This window comes from Giraffa tippelskirchi, chromosome 7, assembly GCF_054371585.1.
Source record: "Giraffa tippelskirchi isolate mGirTip1 chromosome 7, T2T-mGirTip1v1.2.pri, whole genome shotgun sequence".
Taxonomy (NCBI): Eukaryota; Metazoa; Chordata; class Mammalia; order Artiodactyla; family Giraffidae; genus Giraffa; species Giraffa tippelskirchi.
Genome location: NC_137281.1, coordinates 150042889 through 150059496, shown reverse-complemented (window position 1 = coordinate 150059496; position 16608 = coordinate 150042889). Strand labels below are relative to the sequence as shown.

The 16608-nt window shown below is 40.4% G+C and overlaps 1 protein-coding gene across 4 annotated transcripts in view; it reads right to left on the bottom strand.

The window, feature by feature from the left end:
• NRXN3 (neurexin 3) overlaps positions 1-16608 on the bottom strand; it is a 1799700-nt gene that overhangs the window by 886620 nt on the left and 896472 nt on the right. The gene's annotated exons all lie outside the window — the stretch shown is intronic.

Genomic DNA, 16608 nt, shown 5'->3' with positions numbered 1-16608 from the left:
ACTCACAGTAATTGTGATTTTTTTTTAATACAATGAGTCTGTAATTCTTAAATCGGGAGGTAGGTGCATGAGCATTTGTTATTTTGTATACTTTACACACATTAACATATTATAAATATCATTTGCATGTGCTCAACAGTTAAGAAAAACATGAAAAGTATTTTAAAAAGAAATGAAAAAGTAAACTACAGTCTTAAGCAATTATGGTAAAAAGCTAACATTTTTAAATAAGGATGGTGGGTACAAGGGTGTTGAATATTTTCTGCTTTTTCCATATGCTTGAAATTTTTTATAATTTTAAAATTAAATTGGGCTTTAAAAAAAAAATCACACACTGCTGCTTTTCACCTAATTTAGTTTTAGGTGAGAAGATGCAACAGTGTTGATTCTTTTAGGAATGAGTTTCTAATTTCTCAAAGGGAGACAGTTTCCATCTTGAGCTCCCAAAATACTGAGTAACCCTTTCTTCTGTGGATATCTAAACAATTTACAAAACAGTGGTAGGGCTTATTTCTCAAAAAGTGAAATAAAATCACAGAGAATATGAGCAACCTTGGGCTGTCCTGCTTTAGTTACTTGTCAGAACCTAAACTTTCTAAGCCAAAGAACCAGAAAATCACAGGATTAAGACAGAGGCAAATAGTAGCTGACCTTGTACCACTTTCTCAGGGGTGGTACATGACCATGATTTATCAATTTCTCCCACCTAATCCTATCATCAACACAATTGTTTTGTTTTCTATTGTCCTTAAAAAAGGGAAGAAAAAAAAAAAAGCTTCTTTTTGAGAGACAATCCCAGGCTTGTAATGTTGTTGAATTTTACCCAACATCTACCTTGGAGGATTCTTTTCAACACTATCTGGTTCAAAATTGGGAAAGGAGTATCTCAAGGCTGTATGTTATCACTCTTCTTATTCAATTTAAATGTGGAGTACATCATCGAAATGCCGGGCTGGGTGGATCACAAACTGGAATCCAGATTGCCAGGAGAAATATCAATAACCTCAGATATGTAGATGATACCACTCTAATGGCAGAAATCAAAGGGGAATTAAAGAGCCTCTTGATGAAAGTGAAAGAGGACAGTGAAAATGCTGGTTTAAAACTCAATATTCAAAAAACGAAACTAAGATCATGGCATCTGGTCCCATCGCTTAATGGCAAATAGATGGGGAAACAATGGAAACAGGACAGGCTTTCTTTTTTTGGGCTCCAAAATCACTCCAGAAGGTGATTGCAGCCATAAAATTAAAAGAAGCTTGCTCTTTGGAAGGAAAGCTATGACTAACCTAGACAGTGTATTAAAAAGCAGAGACATCACTCTGCCAACAAAGGTCTGTATAGTCAGAGTTATGGTTCTTCCAGTGGTCATGTATGGATGTGAGAGCTGGACCATAAAAAAGGCTGAGAGTTGAAGAATTGATGCTTTTGAACTGTGTGTTGGAGAAGACTCTTTAGAGTCCCTTGGACTGCAAGGAGATCCAACCAGTCCATCCTAAAGGAAATCAACCCTGAATATTCACTGGAAGGACTGATGCTGAAGCTGAAACTCCAGTACTTTGGTCACCTGATGAGAAGAGTTGACTCATTGGAAAAGACCCTGATGCTGGGAAAGATTGAGGGCAGGAGGGGAAGAGGGCAGCACATGATGAGATGGTTAGATAGCATCACTGACTCAATGGACATGAGTTTGAGCATGTCTAACTCCAGGAGACAGTGAAGCCTGGCATGCTGCAGTCCATGGGGTCTCAAAGAGTCAGACAGGACTTAGCAACTGAACAGCAACAACAGTTGACAGAAAAGACAATCAACTGGGGACAATAAATGAAGCAAAGATGTAGTGAAGACATGGAGTTCCATCTTTCAATGTGCACGGCCTGAAAAAAACTGTTAGAAAACACGTATGCATTACAGATGCCTCGATCACTCTCTCACCAAATGGTGTCCACCCACAAAAAACAGGAAAACCTAAATACTTGATGTACCTCATTCCTTTGCTACAAGAATTTTTTTTAACCAGAATTCTGTTAACATATTAAAAAAAAAATATCAAAAGATTTTCCTGTAGCATGAGCAGTTTCTCAACCTTCTATATGTTCAAACTGTCTTTTAAACAGGAAAATCTTCACACCTTTCAATCCGAGGCAGGGAATGAGTTTTGAAAGCTTCAAGCATTTTAGTTTAGCAACAGGGAGCTTGGGGAGGATGCTGAGGGAGGAAGAGTCAGAGGCCTCTGATATTTCTATTAGCAAGACACTTGGAGCCTGGGCAGGCATAGATCTCAGCTGACCGCAATTATGCCTGCATCAGGGGAAAAATGAACTTGTTCCCAGCCATTCACAGCCCAGTGTACTAAAATTATAATTTAATCAGAGAGGCCATAACAGTTCATTCCATTAGAAATCATACAACAAATATGATCTAACAGTTTTTAAACCAATGTATCTCTGAAATACAATACTATTCACTGTTTGAGTGACAGAGAAAGAGGTTTTAATACAAGAAGTGGTTTCTTCTTAAAAAAAAAAAATCTTTAGCTGTAAATATAAAAACAAAATTAAAGTCAAAAGGAATAATAATTTAAGCTTGTAAGATTACAAATCAGTCCTTGTAAGATTACAAATCAGTCCTGAATATTCATTGGAAGAACTGATGCTGAAGCTGAAACTACAATACTTTGGCCACCTGATGCGAAGAACTGAGTCATTTGAAAAGACCCTGATGCTGGGAAAGATTGAAGGCAGGAGGAGCAGAGGGCAGCAGAGGATGAGACGGTTGGATGGCATCACTGACTCAATGGACAAGGATCTGAGAAAACTCCGGGAGATAGTGAAGGTCAGGGAAGCCTGGCGTGCTGCAGTCCATGGGGTGGCAACGAGTCGGACATGACTTAGCGACTGAACAACAACAAATGGCTTTCTTGTTTTCACTAGTTGTTCTAAAAATGTTTCATCAAATCCCCACTGCATATCACACTCTACTCGAAGGTCTGATTATTCCAGTGATAAACAAATGGATGTGGTATCTTACATATAGGGGCCTCGCTACCTTCCTTCCGCTCACACCCCACACTCTGCGAGGGGGCTCTTTCTAAGACCTTCTTTGCCCATATTACATATGAGCTCAAAAAGGCCTACTGTTCCTCTTCTTCCAAAACCTCCTGCCCCCAGGAGCTCATGATCAGACCTCATCCAGGCTGCCTCTCGCCACCCTTCACCCTCCCTCTACTCCGGTCAGACTTTTTACTCCCCCCAAATCGCGGACTTTCCCCACCCCTCCCCCTGCTCACCTTGTTCTTTCTATGTAACACTGAGCCTGAGCAGAACTGGGCCTAGATTCTGATAGAGAAATAGATACATGGGAAAAACAAAAAGGTACATCTGGATACACTAGTTATGCAGGCCCCCTTGAAATGGGTCTAGTTTTCAGTGAAGCTTAGGGAAGAAAAGAACAGAGGAGGCAAAATATGAAATCATCTACAAGAATAAAGTGATTTTCTTCCAAGTGACAGAGAGTAACTTAGCACGTGTATTAAGCTGCTTTTACTCCCTGGGACACAATATAGTAATTTCTGCAGTAGGGTCATGTACTTGCCTCTTTAAGCGCATAGATTTTCTTCTATCATTTCCCTTTCTTTACATCATGGACATCTATTACCACTGCCTTTTACTCCCCAGCTCCTTCCCTTCAGTCTAGTCAGTGTATGCAAAGGAGAATGAGAACTCCTGGGACATGTTATTACACAAAACACCATTTAGAAAATATTGACTTGGGATCACTGGCTCGAGAACCAACAGTCAGGAGTCCTGGTTCTTGTGCTATACTACTCATTAGCCATGTAATCTTGGAAAAGCCAGCACTTCCTTTTGAATCTTATTTAATACATACATTAAAACATGAAATAAATGAGCTATTTATTTACAAATGAATAATTAATAAATCATTTATCCACAAATAATAATATGTTTTATAAATTAATAGTTTTGTGCCTTGCATGGCTCATGAAAGTAGCCTAATCTACATTCCATACTTTCAAAGTAAGCTGCTGGGTTATCACTGTTACCCTTAATTGGTATCCAATGCCTTCTACACTCATCAAAAATTTACTGAACATCTATAAACTGTCAGGTTGCTCATAAAATACTGAGAATAGAAAGATAAATAAGGCATTGTACCTATTCTATAGAACTGACAGTTTACTAGTGAGCCAGAATAGTTAACAAACACTTGTGTGATAGGCACTATAATGGAGAAATGTTTAGTGCAATGAAAGGGTGAGGGAACTTCTCTTTTTTCCAGTGGCTGACACTGTGCTAAGCAATGTAAATGGAAAGATAATCACACAGTCTAGATCCAAATTAGAAAATAATAATAATAAATATATATATATATATATATATATATATATATATATCTCCACACACACATACACACACATAGGTAAGCATATTGCATAAACATGGAAATTGTGCAGAAATACACATTCACTACAAGGCCCCACTCAACATATACAGATGAGTAAAGTAAGGTAGATGAGTCAGATAGAGTTTGGGACACATTTGGAGAAGAGTCTTCCCACCAGTGCTCAGGTTTATGAAAGTGAGTCCTAGAAAATCTGAAACAGAAAATAATGTTTGAACAAAAACCTGGGAAAGTCTTCACTGCCATGCGATAGAGATGTGAGGTGTTTAAACATAAACAACAAAGCTTATGAAGAAATAAGAAGAAAGACTTACAAACAGCTCCTACTCGATGGATGCTAACCAGCACAGCAGAGAACAGGGTATCACTGGAGAGAAGACACAGTGGTCAGAATTGAGGGTCAAAGCCTGGGTGGCCACAAAGAGGAACATGTTGAAGGCATCACCGACAGTAACAGGCTATGGTTTGCAGTGCAGTCACTGCCAAGTGCCTGACTTTCCATAAATCATGAGACAGCAGCCAAGAAGCCAAGTAGAGGGATTTACTTGAAATTTGGGTGGTGTGGCCAGTTCACAAGGCCAGGGCTCTAGCGTATTGGTGGGGATGTCACCTGAGTCAGTGACCAGGGACTGCAGGTGGTGTACAAAGGCGAGAGAAACCTTTGACACTACGGAGGGCAGAAGGTCAAGTCGGGAGAGAAGTGAAAACTTAGGAAGCGGTAACAGCAAGAGAAATGCTCTTTGCTAGGTAACCAGACGTTTGAGGAAGTCAGGTTATTAGGAAAATGATAACCTGAACATTGACGTCACCTAGGTTAATACAAAGGATGCAGGGTGATGAAGACTATGAGCAAGGAGCTCGGTTCAGACCATTCTTCACATCTCGAAGGTCAGGAGAAGTTTATGACGAGGATGGGAGAAGACGGCATTAAAGACACGTGGACCTTGGAAGAAGAGACATCATGGAACAGTGTTGGTGACCTGTGCCCCGATCCCAGGAATAAACGGACTGAAGAAAATAGTCTCCGTCTAGGGAGACTTCAAGGGATGTTATAGCAATGTAGTATTATCCAGATTTTAGATAAGGCATAGATGTTGAGATGGTAAGAGACTTTGTTCACATTAGGAAAATACCTGTGAAACAGTGGTGTGACCAGGTGGTGGCAATTACTTAATCATCTGTGGTCTACTGCTTACTTGGCATCACATATTTGTCATTAGAAATAAACACTACTTATATAAAAATATTTCTATAATGCAAAGGATGAGAAGTAAATAAATCATGGTTTCCTCTAATGACTGAATATAAAGAGAAAAGTCATTTCCCTGTGAGTACACTTTGAAAAGAATTTAAATCTCCATCATCTAAATAGTCTAACCAAATTATTTTCCTTTTTTTTAATTTAAATTTATATATTTTTAATTGGAGGATAATCGCTTTACATTATCGCGTCGGTTTCTGCCATATATCAGCATGAATCAGCCATGGGTATACATACGTCCCCTCCCTCTTGAACCTCCCTCCCACCTCCCGCCCCATCCCACCCCTCTAGGTTGTCACAGAGCACCGGATCTCCGTTCAACATGTGCATTTTATTAATCTGAATCATGTTCTCAAGAACAACTAGAATCTGAAGCGCAAATTCTCCACATAATTATCCTCATTACTGCCAGTTCTTAAGATGACTGAAATTTATCTTTTGGATTCCCTCTCCACCAATCTTCCTCCCAGACACTAAGCAGTCACACTTATCTACTTCCTTTCCTCAAATACTACCAGCTTGGTAGGTTCCAAAGAGCTAATGGCACTGAAACATGATCAAAATCACCATGATTAAGATTTTGGTCTAATCTCGTAATGTTCACAGCTGAGTCCATTATGAAGGACCCCTGGGTAACTGGATAAATATAATAATGTTCCTGAGACATGGCTTCTCGTTCAGTTAAACTCCAGTGGACATCAATATGCAGCCATCTTCCCTCGGGAGGCAGTAATTAGCACATTACGCCACTCAGATGGTAAACTAGGACTGTATAGTTCTCTGGGTTTTATCTGTCCAGAATGAATATGGAATAAGAGATTGGCTATAGTTCTTCTACTACCTGGTCCTCATGCTCAGAGTTAAAGCAGATCATGGCCAAACTTGGCCTGGCCTGATCTTAGAGCCTCAGGCTTAAAGAGTTTTGAATTGGGGAGAGAGAACGACAGAGTCAGCTACTGTAAATGGTCCGTCATGAATGCTAAAATTAGGTTATACTTTATTACTGTAGGTGAGGGGATTTAAAAATGAGTTATTTTCTGCAAAATTAAGATTATGTATTGAGATTCTGATAATGGTAGAGGCTGCAAAGACTGTGGTTTGGTTCCCTCAGCCCTTTAAATGACAAGACACAAAGATTCACCCTGGCTAGTAATTCTTCGTATTCCAGGAAAGAACCAAAAGTAGGACATGAGATTACTGAAGGTCACAGAGTCCTTCAGCATGCTCTTGGAAACCAGTACAAATATTGCCTTTAAAAGCTGGGATGCTTACAGGAAAGGGAGTAGGTCCTCTGAAACTTCCTTAGGTTTTTGGTTGAATTTTACAGACCCCAAATCAAGAATATCTTCAATATTTGAATAATTTTATCCCAGTAACCCTTCCACCAACATCCATTCAACACACAGTCACCATCTACTCAAGAGGAAACTACAATCACCACCACAGGCAAATTGGTTCTCTGAAGAAGAGAATGAACACACAACAAAAGCAGTCCATAATCTACTCAGAATTCTGCTTGTTTTATTCACTGGTGACATTTTGCTTCAATGGAAGGTTTGCATTTTTAACTAAAGCTGTAATCCTGAACTTTTAAAAAACTATTTTTTAAGTCCAATACACTGCTCTACATCTATTATTTCTATCTTTATAAGCAAAAGTGGGACTTTTGCAAGGTACATATTGTGGTTGTGTCACATTCATTTCCAAAGGCCACCCAGTTAGGAAGGAAAAGAACAGGATTTGAACCCACCACTCCCTCTCAAGTCCACGTTAATCTCCTTTCATGCTGAGTACTGCTGTCTCTCAGTTCTGAACATAAATGCAGTGGGATTTGGGGAGAAGTGATTAATATGGGCTAATGTGGCCAGAGAAAACACAAGGAAGAGGTGAGACTTGGGCTTGGTACTAAAAACTGTACAGGATTTGAAAATCCAGGTCAAGAGGAGGGAAGTTTCTCAGAAGGGAGGAAGGGGAGTGGGAAGGGCATAATGACCATAGAATATGCTATGACAGGGAGGACACTGACCTTATCTGAGGGCACAGTAAGAAAGGAACATGTAAGAAACAGGATCAAGGGACAAATGTTGAAAAGCAGATAAATGAAGACCTTGAAAACCAAGTGTGGGGTTTTGAACTACAACAAGAGGGGGGCATTGAAATTTCATGAGCAGAGGAGCGATAAGACAAAGACGGTGTTCTGGGAAGATAAATCTGGAGCTGGTACACAAGGCAGATTTCAGAAATAAAAGCAGGGAGGCTAGCAATGTGGAGCTCAAAACCTGCCACAGGAAGCTGCCAGAGAACCAGCCTGAACACACTGTGTGTTATCCGGGTGATTGCCAGTACGGCTTCCAAAGAATTCCAGTGTAACATTCCTCCCTGCCTTCCTCTGGGTCTGAAGAATCTGCCACCAAAGCATTCCATGTGACAAGAAATGCGGATGCGGCTCTAGGAAATACAGCCACAGTCCAATATTACCTAGGAAACCAAATATGACTAAATGCAAGACGTTACCCTACGCTGGGAAATAGCTGTAAGATCTGGTTAGAGCCGTGTTTATTGTTCACTAAACTTTATATAATACGAAAATATGCTAAATGAAGCCAAAGGCACATTGAAGCAGGTTCAATGTTGGAAAGACATGTGATGTGTTGGGGTGACTGGAATAACACCTTTAATAACACTGAGGGTGTGTGTGGATAACCCACTTGTTCTAATATGTTCATTTCCATTGTGTTCTGTCCTCGTGATTTTTCATGAGTCAGGGACAACAGGCATGTGTGATGATAGGTGTGTTGAACTGCAGGCCCCTTGCCAAAGGCATCCTAATGCCAGGTCACTGATGTGAGTCTTAACTAGATGACACACTTCAGTGCCAGCATGAGGGGGCCACCTGGGAGTTTCAGGTAGGAAGAAGAGCTAGAAAGATTACTCTTAAGGAAAAATAAATCCCAGATGATGTTGCCCTCCCCAAATAATTTATCAGAGATAAAATTATACCCCACATATGAGTATTCAGTTCAGATATAAGGGACTTTCTGCCGAATATCCTAGATACCTGATCTGCAACTCCCTAAGACTCAGAAACAAAGTTATTTGGATGGAAAAAATATTTCAGAACCATAGGAAAAAAGAAAACCCTAAAAGAAATGCATATTTATTTATAATTTGTGTATATGCACAGGTACCTATTTGTATTTATATAAACACAGATTTGGTTTTACTCATATAAATATATCTGGGTAAAATTGCAGCTTTACATGTAGTTGAGGACTGATTAGAAAAAGCATCCAGTGAACTGACTAGGAAAAAATGCCCACAGCCACATACTGTTGTTATCCATCAATGCTCCTAAGAGTGGTTGCAAAGAGTTTACTAAGATTGGATGAATTCTCCCACAGAGATACAGAACTCTTGAAACACATGGTGTACAAAAATCAAAAAACCTTTGTGTTTTGCATTTTTCACTACATGGTGCATTTACATTTTTCAATCATATATTATGTACTAGTTTAGGTCAACCTAAAACTCGGCAGAAATTGACAAATGATATTAAAGCAGAAGAGTTCTGTCTCACTAGACCTCTAGAAGACTAGAGTGTTACAAGAAATCTCATCATGTGAAATAAACCACGACATCTCTCTGGAAGCAAATGCCATAGAAAAAAAACTGGGACCCAGGAGGCTCCTTCCCCATACATATGATAAGGGCTCTTTCCTTCAAACTACAATCCACTGCAAAACTATTCTGCTTCTAGGTAGATGCAACTATGTGTAACTGTTTAAAAACTGCAAGGCTTTCTGCTGAGAAGGGACAAGGGCAAGAGAGAAAAGAAATCAACACAGCTTGACACTTCCATTTTTCATCCAAAGAAAAAAATTGCATATTGGGATGCTAATTATAATTCCTGCATGCCTAAAAGCATTCCTTCTGGCAAGAAAATACCTAGCCCTGGTAGAAATGCTATTCATCTCATGAGAAGAACACTAGGACCTTTGCACAACTCAGATTCTGAAAATATGCAGGGCTCAGTTGTTCACTCAGCAAATATTTCCTGAAAATCTAGTATGTGCTGGATACCACGGATAGCCTGAAACAAGGTCATATAATTGTTAACATTATGCATGTTTTTTCTTGTACTTTTATGCATTTTCCAGATTTTCATTAGTGAGCTTGTATAATCTTATTTATCAAAAAAAAAAAAAAACTGTTAAAACTAAAAAGCATCAACCATGCAACGTACCCTCTTGTTTATATTTTTGGAGATATGCATCAAAGATAAGTGCACAAAAGCATCTACAAAAGCATCTAACGACCAAAACAAGGAGTCCCAAGAGTCAAAACAGTCCCCGGCACAAAAATACCTCCACTTCCCTGAAGACTCCAAAATTTTTGTTTGAAAACACTTCTTAATTTCATTTGGCCAAGAGACATGGATCAGGCGGCAAAGATCCACAGGACAAAGGGAGGTGAGAAAACAAATGACAATCCTAGGTAAAGAAAATAAGAACAGCTGGCTGCAAGAGCCAAATCAATCCCTGTACCCACTGAGCTTAATCAAGTGCTATCAGGGAGACTGCAGGGAAAAAGCGACGGGGACCCTGCAAATGAAACTCAGATGAAGAACTGCTTGATGGAGACACATCTGCAGGTGTGTAACTAGCTTGGCACAGTTTCTTTTGCCATGGAAGGCTGTTTGACCGCAGAGGGCCTGTGACTGGAGTTGCAGGATATTCCCATACACCAAATAAATAAATGTTCTAGAATATTCTAGGCTACCAGGGCTGTCCCAGAGCTAATGCAAAGCCTTATATCATCCCTAGAGGTTGTGGTTTACGTCACAGCACACTGCATGTTAGGTCAGCATCCTTCCCTCTCCCCTTCCTCCAGTGTCAAAGTGGAGAGGTGAAGTCAAGTAAAAAGAAAACAAGCAGACATCCACTTCCAGCCTCAACAGAGTAGCAGTAATTGGATCTGAAAATGACTGATCTGAAACAACCAAGACAGGGACAAGGGATGTGAAACCATGCAAGACGCTGGACATCAGGCAAAGGACAGTGATTCCTGAAAGGCGGAAGACAAACAAGGTGAGCTGCCAGACTGCTCTCTTTATGGCCGTAGGAGGATGTTTGCACCACGGTGCAGGGCGAGAACCCCAAGTGCAGGCTGGCAGACTCCATCAGGTGAGGAGATGGAGCTGAGAGTCAGGAGAGAGCCAGGCAGCCAGAAGGCACAGGGACACACATGCCCCTTAAACACATTCCATGGAGCTAGAGAAAGCAGACATAGAAGATCCCATACTCGGCGATCCCATTTATGCATATCCAAGAACAGACAAAACTAATGGACGCTGATAAAAATCCAAGCAGTAGTGACCTCGCAGAGGAGGAGGCCGAATGACTGACAGAGGCACGAGGGATCCCTCTGGGAAGATGAAACCGTTCTTTATCTTAACTGGAATGTTGGTTATGTGGCTATAAATGTTTACAATAATGCACTTAAGATCTGTGCATTTTGCTGCATGTGAATTGTATACCCCAAAGTATCCCCTCTAAAAAGAAAAGTTACAGGAAAAAATAAGGGAAAGAAACCAAATTACATTTACTAGCTCTATTTTACAAGAGAAGATAAAGTCATTTGCATTCCTTTTGCCTCTCCATGTAAATGCTAATAAATGGAAATGTAGGAAATTATAAGTCTATATTGAAAAATACATTAAAATTGTATCTGAATATGACTAACAAGATAATATAAAATTATCCTCTCTGGACCAATAGGCTCTCAGTGGATTACTGCCATCGCCATCAATAAGTAACTAGCCCAGCACACCAGAAATAAATGGATCATAATTAAACATAAGCAATAAAAATGGCCTACAAATACAGCATGCTGAAGATGGCTGAAATGAAATTAGTGAGGCCAAAGATTGTTACAGCTCATAACAATTCCTGACCAGCAACAGATCCCTGAATTATGGAGACCATTTCTCCATGAACCATAGGTCCAAGTGTCAACTGGAATTTGTAGAAACAAATGTTACCCAGCTTTGTTTCTATGAATGGTTGTACAAAAACAAGAGCCAGGAGTCCCAGCTCTGGCCGAATCTATTTGACACCGTGTGTGTATTAATACCAGCAGTACAGCCGATTTTAGGTACAAAATAGTCACTTCCTGATATCAGGGGTGTTTATAAGCAAGAGTGATTCCCATGATTCCCACAAGCTAGCCACAAGCTGCATCTACAAAACTGTTCCCAAGAGTACCAGTACCATCCTCCTCACTCTAACATGACTTTGGGTTTCACTGCATCCCCTGGCCTTCTTTCAGCAAATGAAGTTCTGTGGACCCAGGAATAAAACACAGATACAAAGAAGAACTATTAATAAAGGTGAGCATCGCTTTTGGTGCTGCCCACTTGTGAATGCTTCTTTTGTATCTGCTTTCCCTCTGGATCTTGCTGACCGTGGTGCCAGCCTGCTTCTCCCAGCCTTCCTGCCTGCTCTGGACACAGTCTCTGCCTGCCTAAACTTGCCAAACCTGTTTCAGTTTCCTCATCTGTGAAACAGGGATCAGAAGAATATCTCCTTTCTCATGCTGTGTAAATGGCAAAAATGACATAAATTCAGCACAGTGACTGGCATACAGTGTAAGCAGTTAAAAGTAAAAGTAATGATATAAGAACAATATTCAAGGTAAAAAAAGGACTTGTAATTTAACACAGCATAATATCGTTAAGAAAAATTATCCAAAACTTAGAAAAAAAGACTGAGAGAGACACATGTGTCCTTTTAATGCTATATAGGACTTCCGGTAAAGAATCCGCCTGCAATGCAGGAGAACGCCTATAATGCAGGAAACACAGGTTTGATCCCTGGGTCAGGAAGATCCCCTGGAGAAGGAAATGGCAACCCACCTAGTATTCTTACCTGGAGAATTCCATGGACAGAGAAGCCTGGCAGGCTATAGCCCATGCGGTCCTAAGAGTCGGACATGACTTAGCGACTAAACCACCACCACAGGGACGTTGTTTAACACACCCACACAAGAAATATTTAGTTCTATGTGAAAACGTACCCTTGTTTGACACAGATATTTACTATTAATTGAGGCTCAGAGTCTATGAGATGATAATTAATCTGTAGATTTCTATTCAGTAGAGATACACTGTTCAGTAGAACATGATGATGGTGGTGGTGGTGGTGGTTTAGACACTAAGTTGTGTCTGACTCTTGTGACCCCACGAACTGTAGCCTGCCAGGCTCCTCTGTCTGTGGAATTTCCTAGGCATGAATACTGGAGTGGGTTGCCGCTTCCTTCTCCAGGGGCTCTTCCCGACCCAGGGATCAGTCCAGAGTCTCCTGCACTGCAGGGGGATTCTTTATCATCTGAGCCAACAGGGAAACCCTGTTCAGAAGAATAAATAACATCAAAAGTTAAGAGCCCTTTACCCTGTGAGACATTCACCAGTTTTATACTGAACCTAAATTTGTATTGTAATATTCTTTTTAATGCCTATAAATATCCAGTTCTTCAAATAATCTTTTGTGATTTTGTTGTTTACACTTTAACCATATTGTTGCTTCCCTCATTAAGGAGTTAAATAAATTTGGGCACACATTCATTCTACATTTACATGAGTTATGTTTTAACTTTATGAAAACTACATTTGTATGAGTCATGTTTTTAACTTTCTGAAAATTAGACTGAAGAGTAGCTAATAGTTCTGTAGGGGCTATTACATGTCATGTCCTGAACTTCACAATTATGAATTCAACTTATCTTTACAACACTCTAATAAGGTAGAACATAAAAATATCTACATTTTAGAGACACAAAGGAATTAATTATTTAGCACCAAGGTAGCACAGCCATTAAACAGAGTGAAGATTTCAATAGATGCCATCCACTTCACATCAACTGCCTCATCCACTCTGCTATAGGACATAAACTAAAACTGTAATAAAGTCAAAAGGAAATGGAAATCAGAAGATGATCAACAGAGAATGAAAACATAAATATTGGAGGCTATGGGGGATATTCTAATTCTAAATCTTTAATGCCTAAAGATGCTCTAACTACGTGGCCTCATCTGAGTATTAGAAACAACTAAAGTGTTCCTAATTTCAGAATAGGATAAAATTAATAACCAGGAAAACAGAGCTTATCTTTTCCAAGTCTGTGTGCTATCCTGTGCTCTGTTGCTCCTTTGTGTCCAATTCTTTGCAACCCCGTGGACTGTAGCCCACCAGGCTCCTCTGTTCATGAGGATTCTCCAGGCAAGAATACTGGAGTGGGTTGCCATGCCCTCCTCAAGGGGGGCTCGAACCCGGGAAGCCCTTTCCAAGTCTATATTCTTATAAGCCAGTTGTCTGAGGAGACTTGCCCAGCTAAAATTTAAAGTCCTCTGGTCTAGAAACTAGTGCTGATGCTCTCCGTGATTATTTCTAATAAGGACTAAGTAGCAGCAAATCTAATGATAATGTGAGTTTTCGTGTCAGACAAACCTGGGTTCACGTACTGAGTCTGCCAGTTCCTGTGTGGCCCCAGTTTTCTCACTGCAGAAATCAGGACAAGAGGAATATAATATTTCTTCGGGAATTTGGGATGACTAGAGCTTCCCAGGTGGCTCAGATGGTAACAAATCTGCCTGCAGTGTGGGAGATCTGGCTTTGAACCCTGGGTTGGAAAGATCCCTTGGAGAAGGTTATGGCTACCCAGTCCAGTAGTCTTGCCCGGGAAATGCCACGGACAGAGGAGCCTGGGGGGCTATAATCCGTGGGGTCACAAAGACTCAGACACGACTGAGCGCCTGACACACTTGGGGTGACTAAAGGGATAACATCTTTAAAGGTCATAGGAGAATGTCAGGAACATAAGAAAGAAGTGACAAATAGCAAATACTATTCCATATATTAAAAACTATTACTACTCCCATTTACTAAGTACTGATCACACTCCTTGTGCTGTAACAAAAGAAGCTAAGTGACTAATTCAATTTCATCGTGTTAGAGTTAGAATTGGCATTTAAAGCAGTTTGATTCTAAAGCTGATCAACCTAATGACTATTCTATGATTTTTTTTATAATGCAATAAATTATACACATTGCAAATCAACCTTTTGAAAAATATGGTTTATTATAATTAAATTTCTAAGATAAAGGCCTACCAATGGTTCAATGAAATACGATTTGGACCCTATTAGGGTTATCTATACTCAGGACTCAGCAAGAGATTCAACACACTAGGGGCTTCTTTTCCAATGACCTGGGCACCATCATGCACATTCTTCTAAAGGAAATTAAGAAATGTAATGGTTTTTATACTTTGAAAATGCATGATGTGCAATGAGAGCACAAACTTTAAGCTGAGTGTAAGTTTAGCCACACAAATGCTTAGAATAAAGACGAGAAAGAAATCTGGCAATCACAACAGCATTTTCTACAGAGGTTAAGAGAGGGAGCTGAATCCACATAATACTGGAATACTGTCTTCTGACCTGGTGCCAGAATAGACAGGAATTGAAGGAGAGATTCTCCAGGAGAAAATGACCGTCTCAGAATGGGAGCCCTGTGGCAGGAGTGAATCGTTTCCTCACTTATTCACTCTGCACACGCTGACTGCTACAGGCTCTGCGCCATCCCACAGGGAGACACAGGGAAGGAGCCAGCCCTGTCTCAGAGAGCTCACCCCATCCAGACACCCACCCTTCAGGACTACACTCTGAAGACTTAACCACCAAAGGGAAGGAAGGCTTCCTCCCAGGTCTGTTGGAGTCCACTGAAGAAGTGCCAGCCAGGCCCCATCCCTGACCCAGGAAGCTTCCAGAACCTCCTCCTGCTCAAGGAGGGTGTCCTTCCCATTCAGCTCCAGCCTTCTCCCACCAAAGGTCAGGGCTTTGAAAGTCCCCCGAGCTCTGATGGGGACAGGTGTGGGCACACGGGTTTACTCACAGGTAGAATACCTGGGCAAGAGGATGCCCATGTGATCTGCAAATGGGTGGGGGGAGAAAAAATCCTGGGAGGAACTAGCCAGAACATTAACAGTGACTGTACTTCATTTCTCTCTGCTTGGTGGAATGCTGCCTTACCTGTCCAACCCTAGTTCATACCATATTTGCTTCAGAAGCACTTGCATATTTTTCAAGACTCATTTGTCAATGAAAACTTTTCTAAAGGCAGTAGCTCTTCTAGATGGAGTCTCAGCCCCAGGGAAGGTTGATCTCCTTCCACTTTATGACTTCTAACTATTTACCATTCATATTTCTATTAAAGCACTTTCATATGTATCTTCCCCCACTAGACTGTAATGTCTTTAAGAACAGGATGGATGTTATTCATGATCCTATCTGCAAATTAGAAATGTCTGGTGAGTGAATAAATGAATAAATGATAAAGTGTGTTCTAAGCAGAAGATAGAGGTCTTGATAGTGAACTTCTCAAATATGGCCTATTTGCTGGACAGGCAAAGCCTGAAAACAGAGGCAAGGAGCAAACACATCACCCAAATCATGGACATATTGTAATATGATATCCGTGGAAATTATTGCTATACATACAACAACATAGGCTTGTAACACAATGCCGGGGTACCTATATGAACTCGAGAGACAGAACTAACATATACACACGTCTGTCCCCTTGTTTGTGCACTAAATTATGTGTATATTATTTATTTTTCGGAAGCTTGAATGGGAAATGTGTTTTTAACAGATTTAATCAATACACCCACCTACATTAAAAAATAAATAAACCCACAAAATAAATAAAAAGAAAAAGGCCAATCGATAGCCAGCAGTGCTGCTCAACAGTCACTCCAGCAGAAAACTGTCTGAAAAGGTACTTCACACCACTGTCTGAATGATCCACAGCTGCTTGCTATTGATTTGTTGCAAGCAAAGAACATCTATTATCACATACCATTGTGAA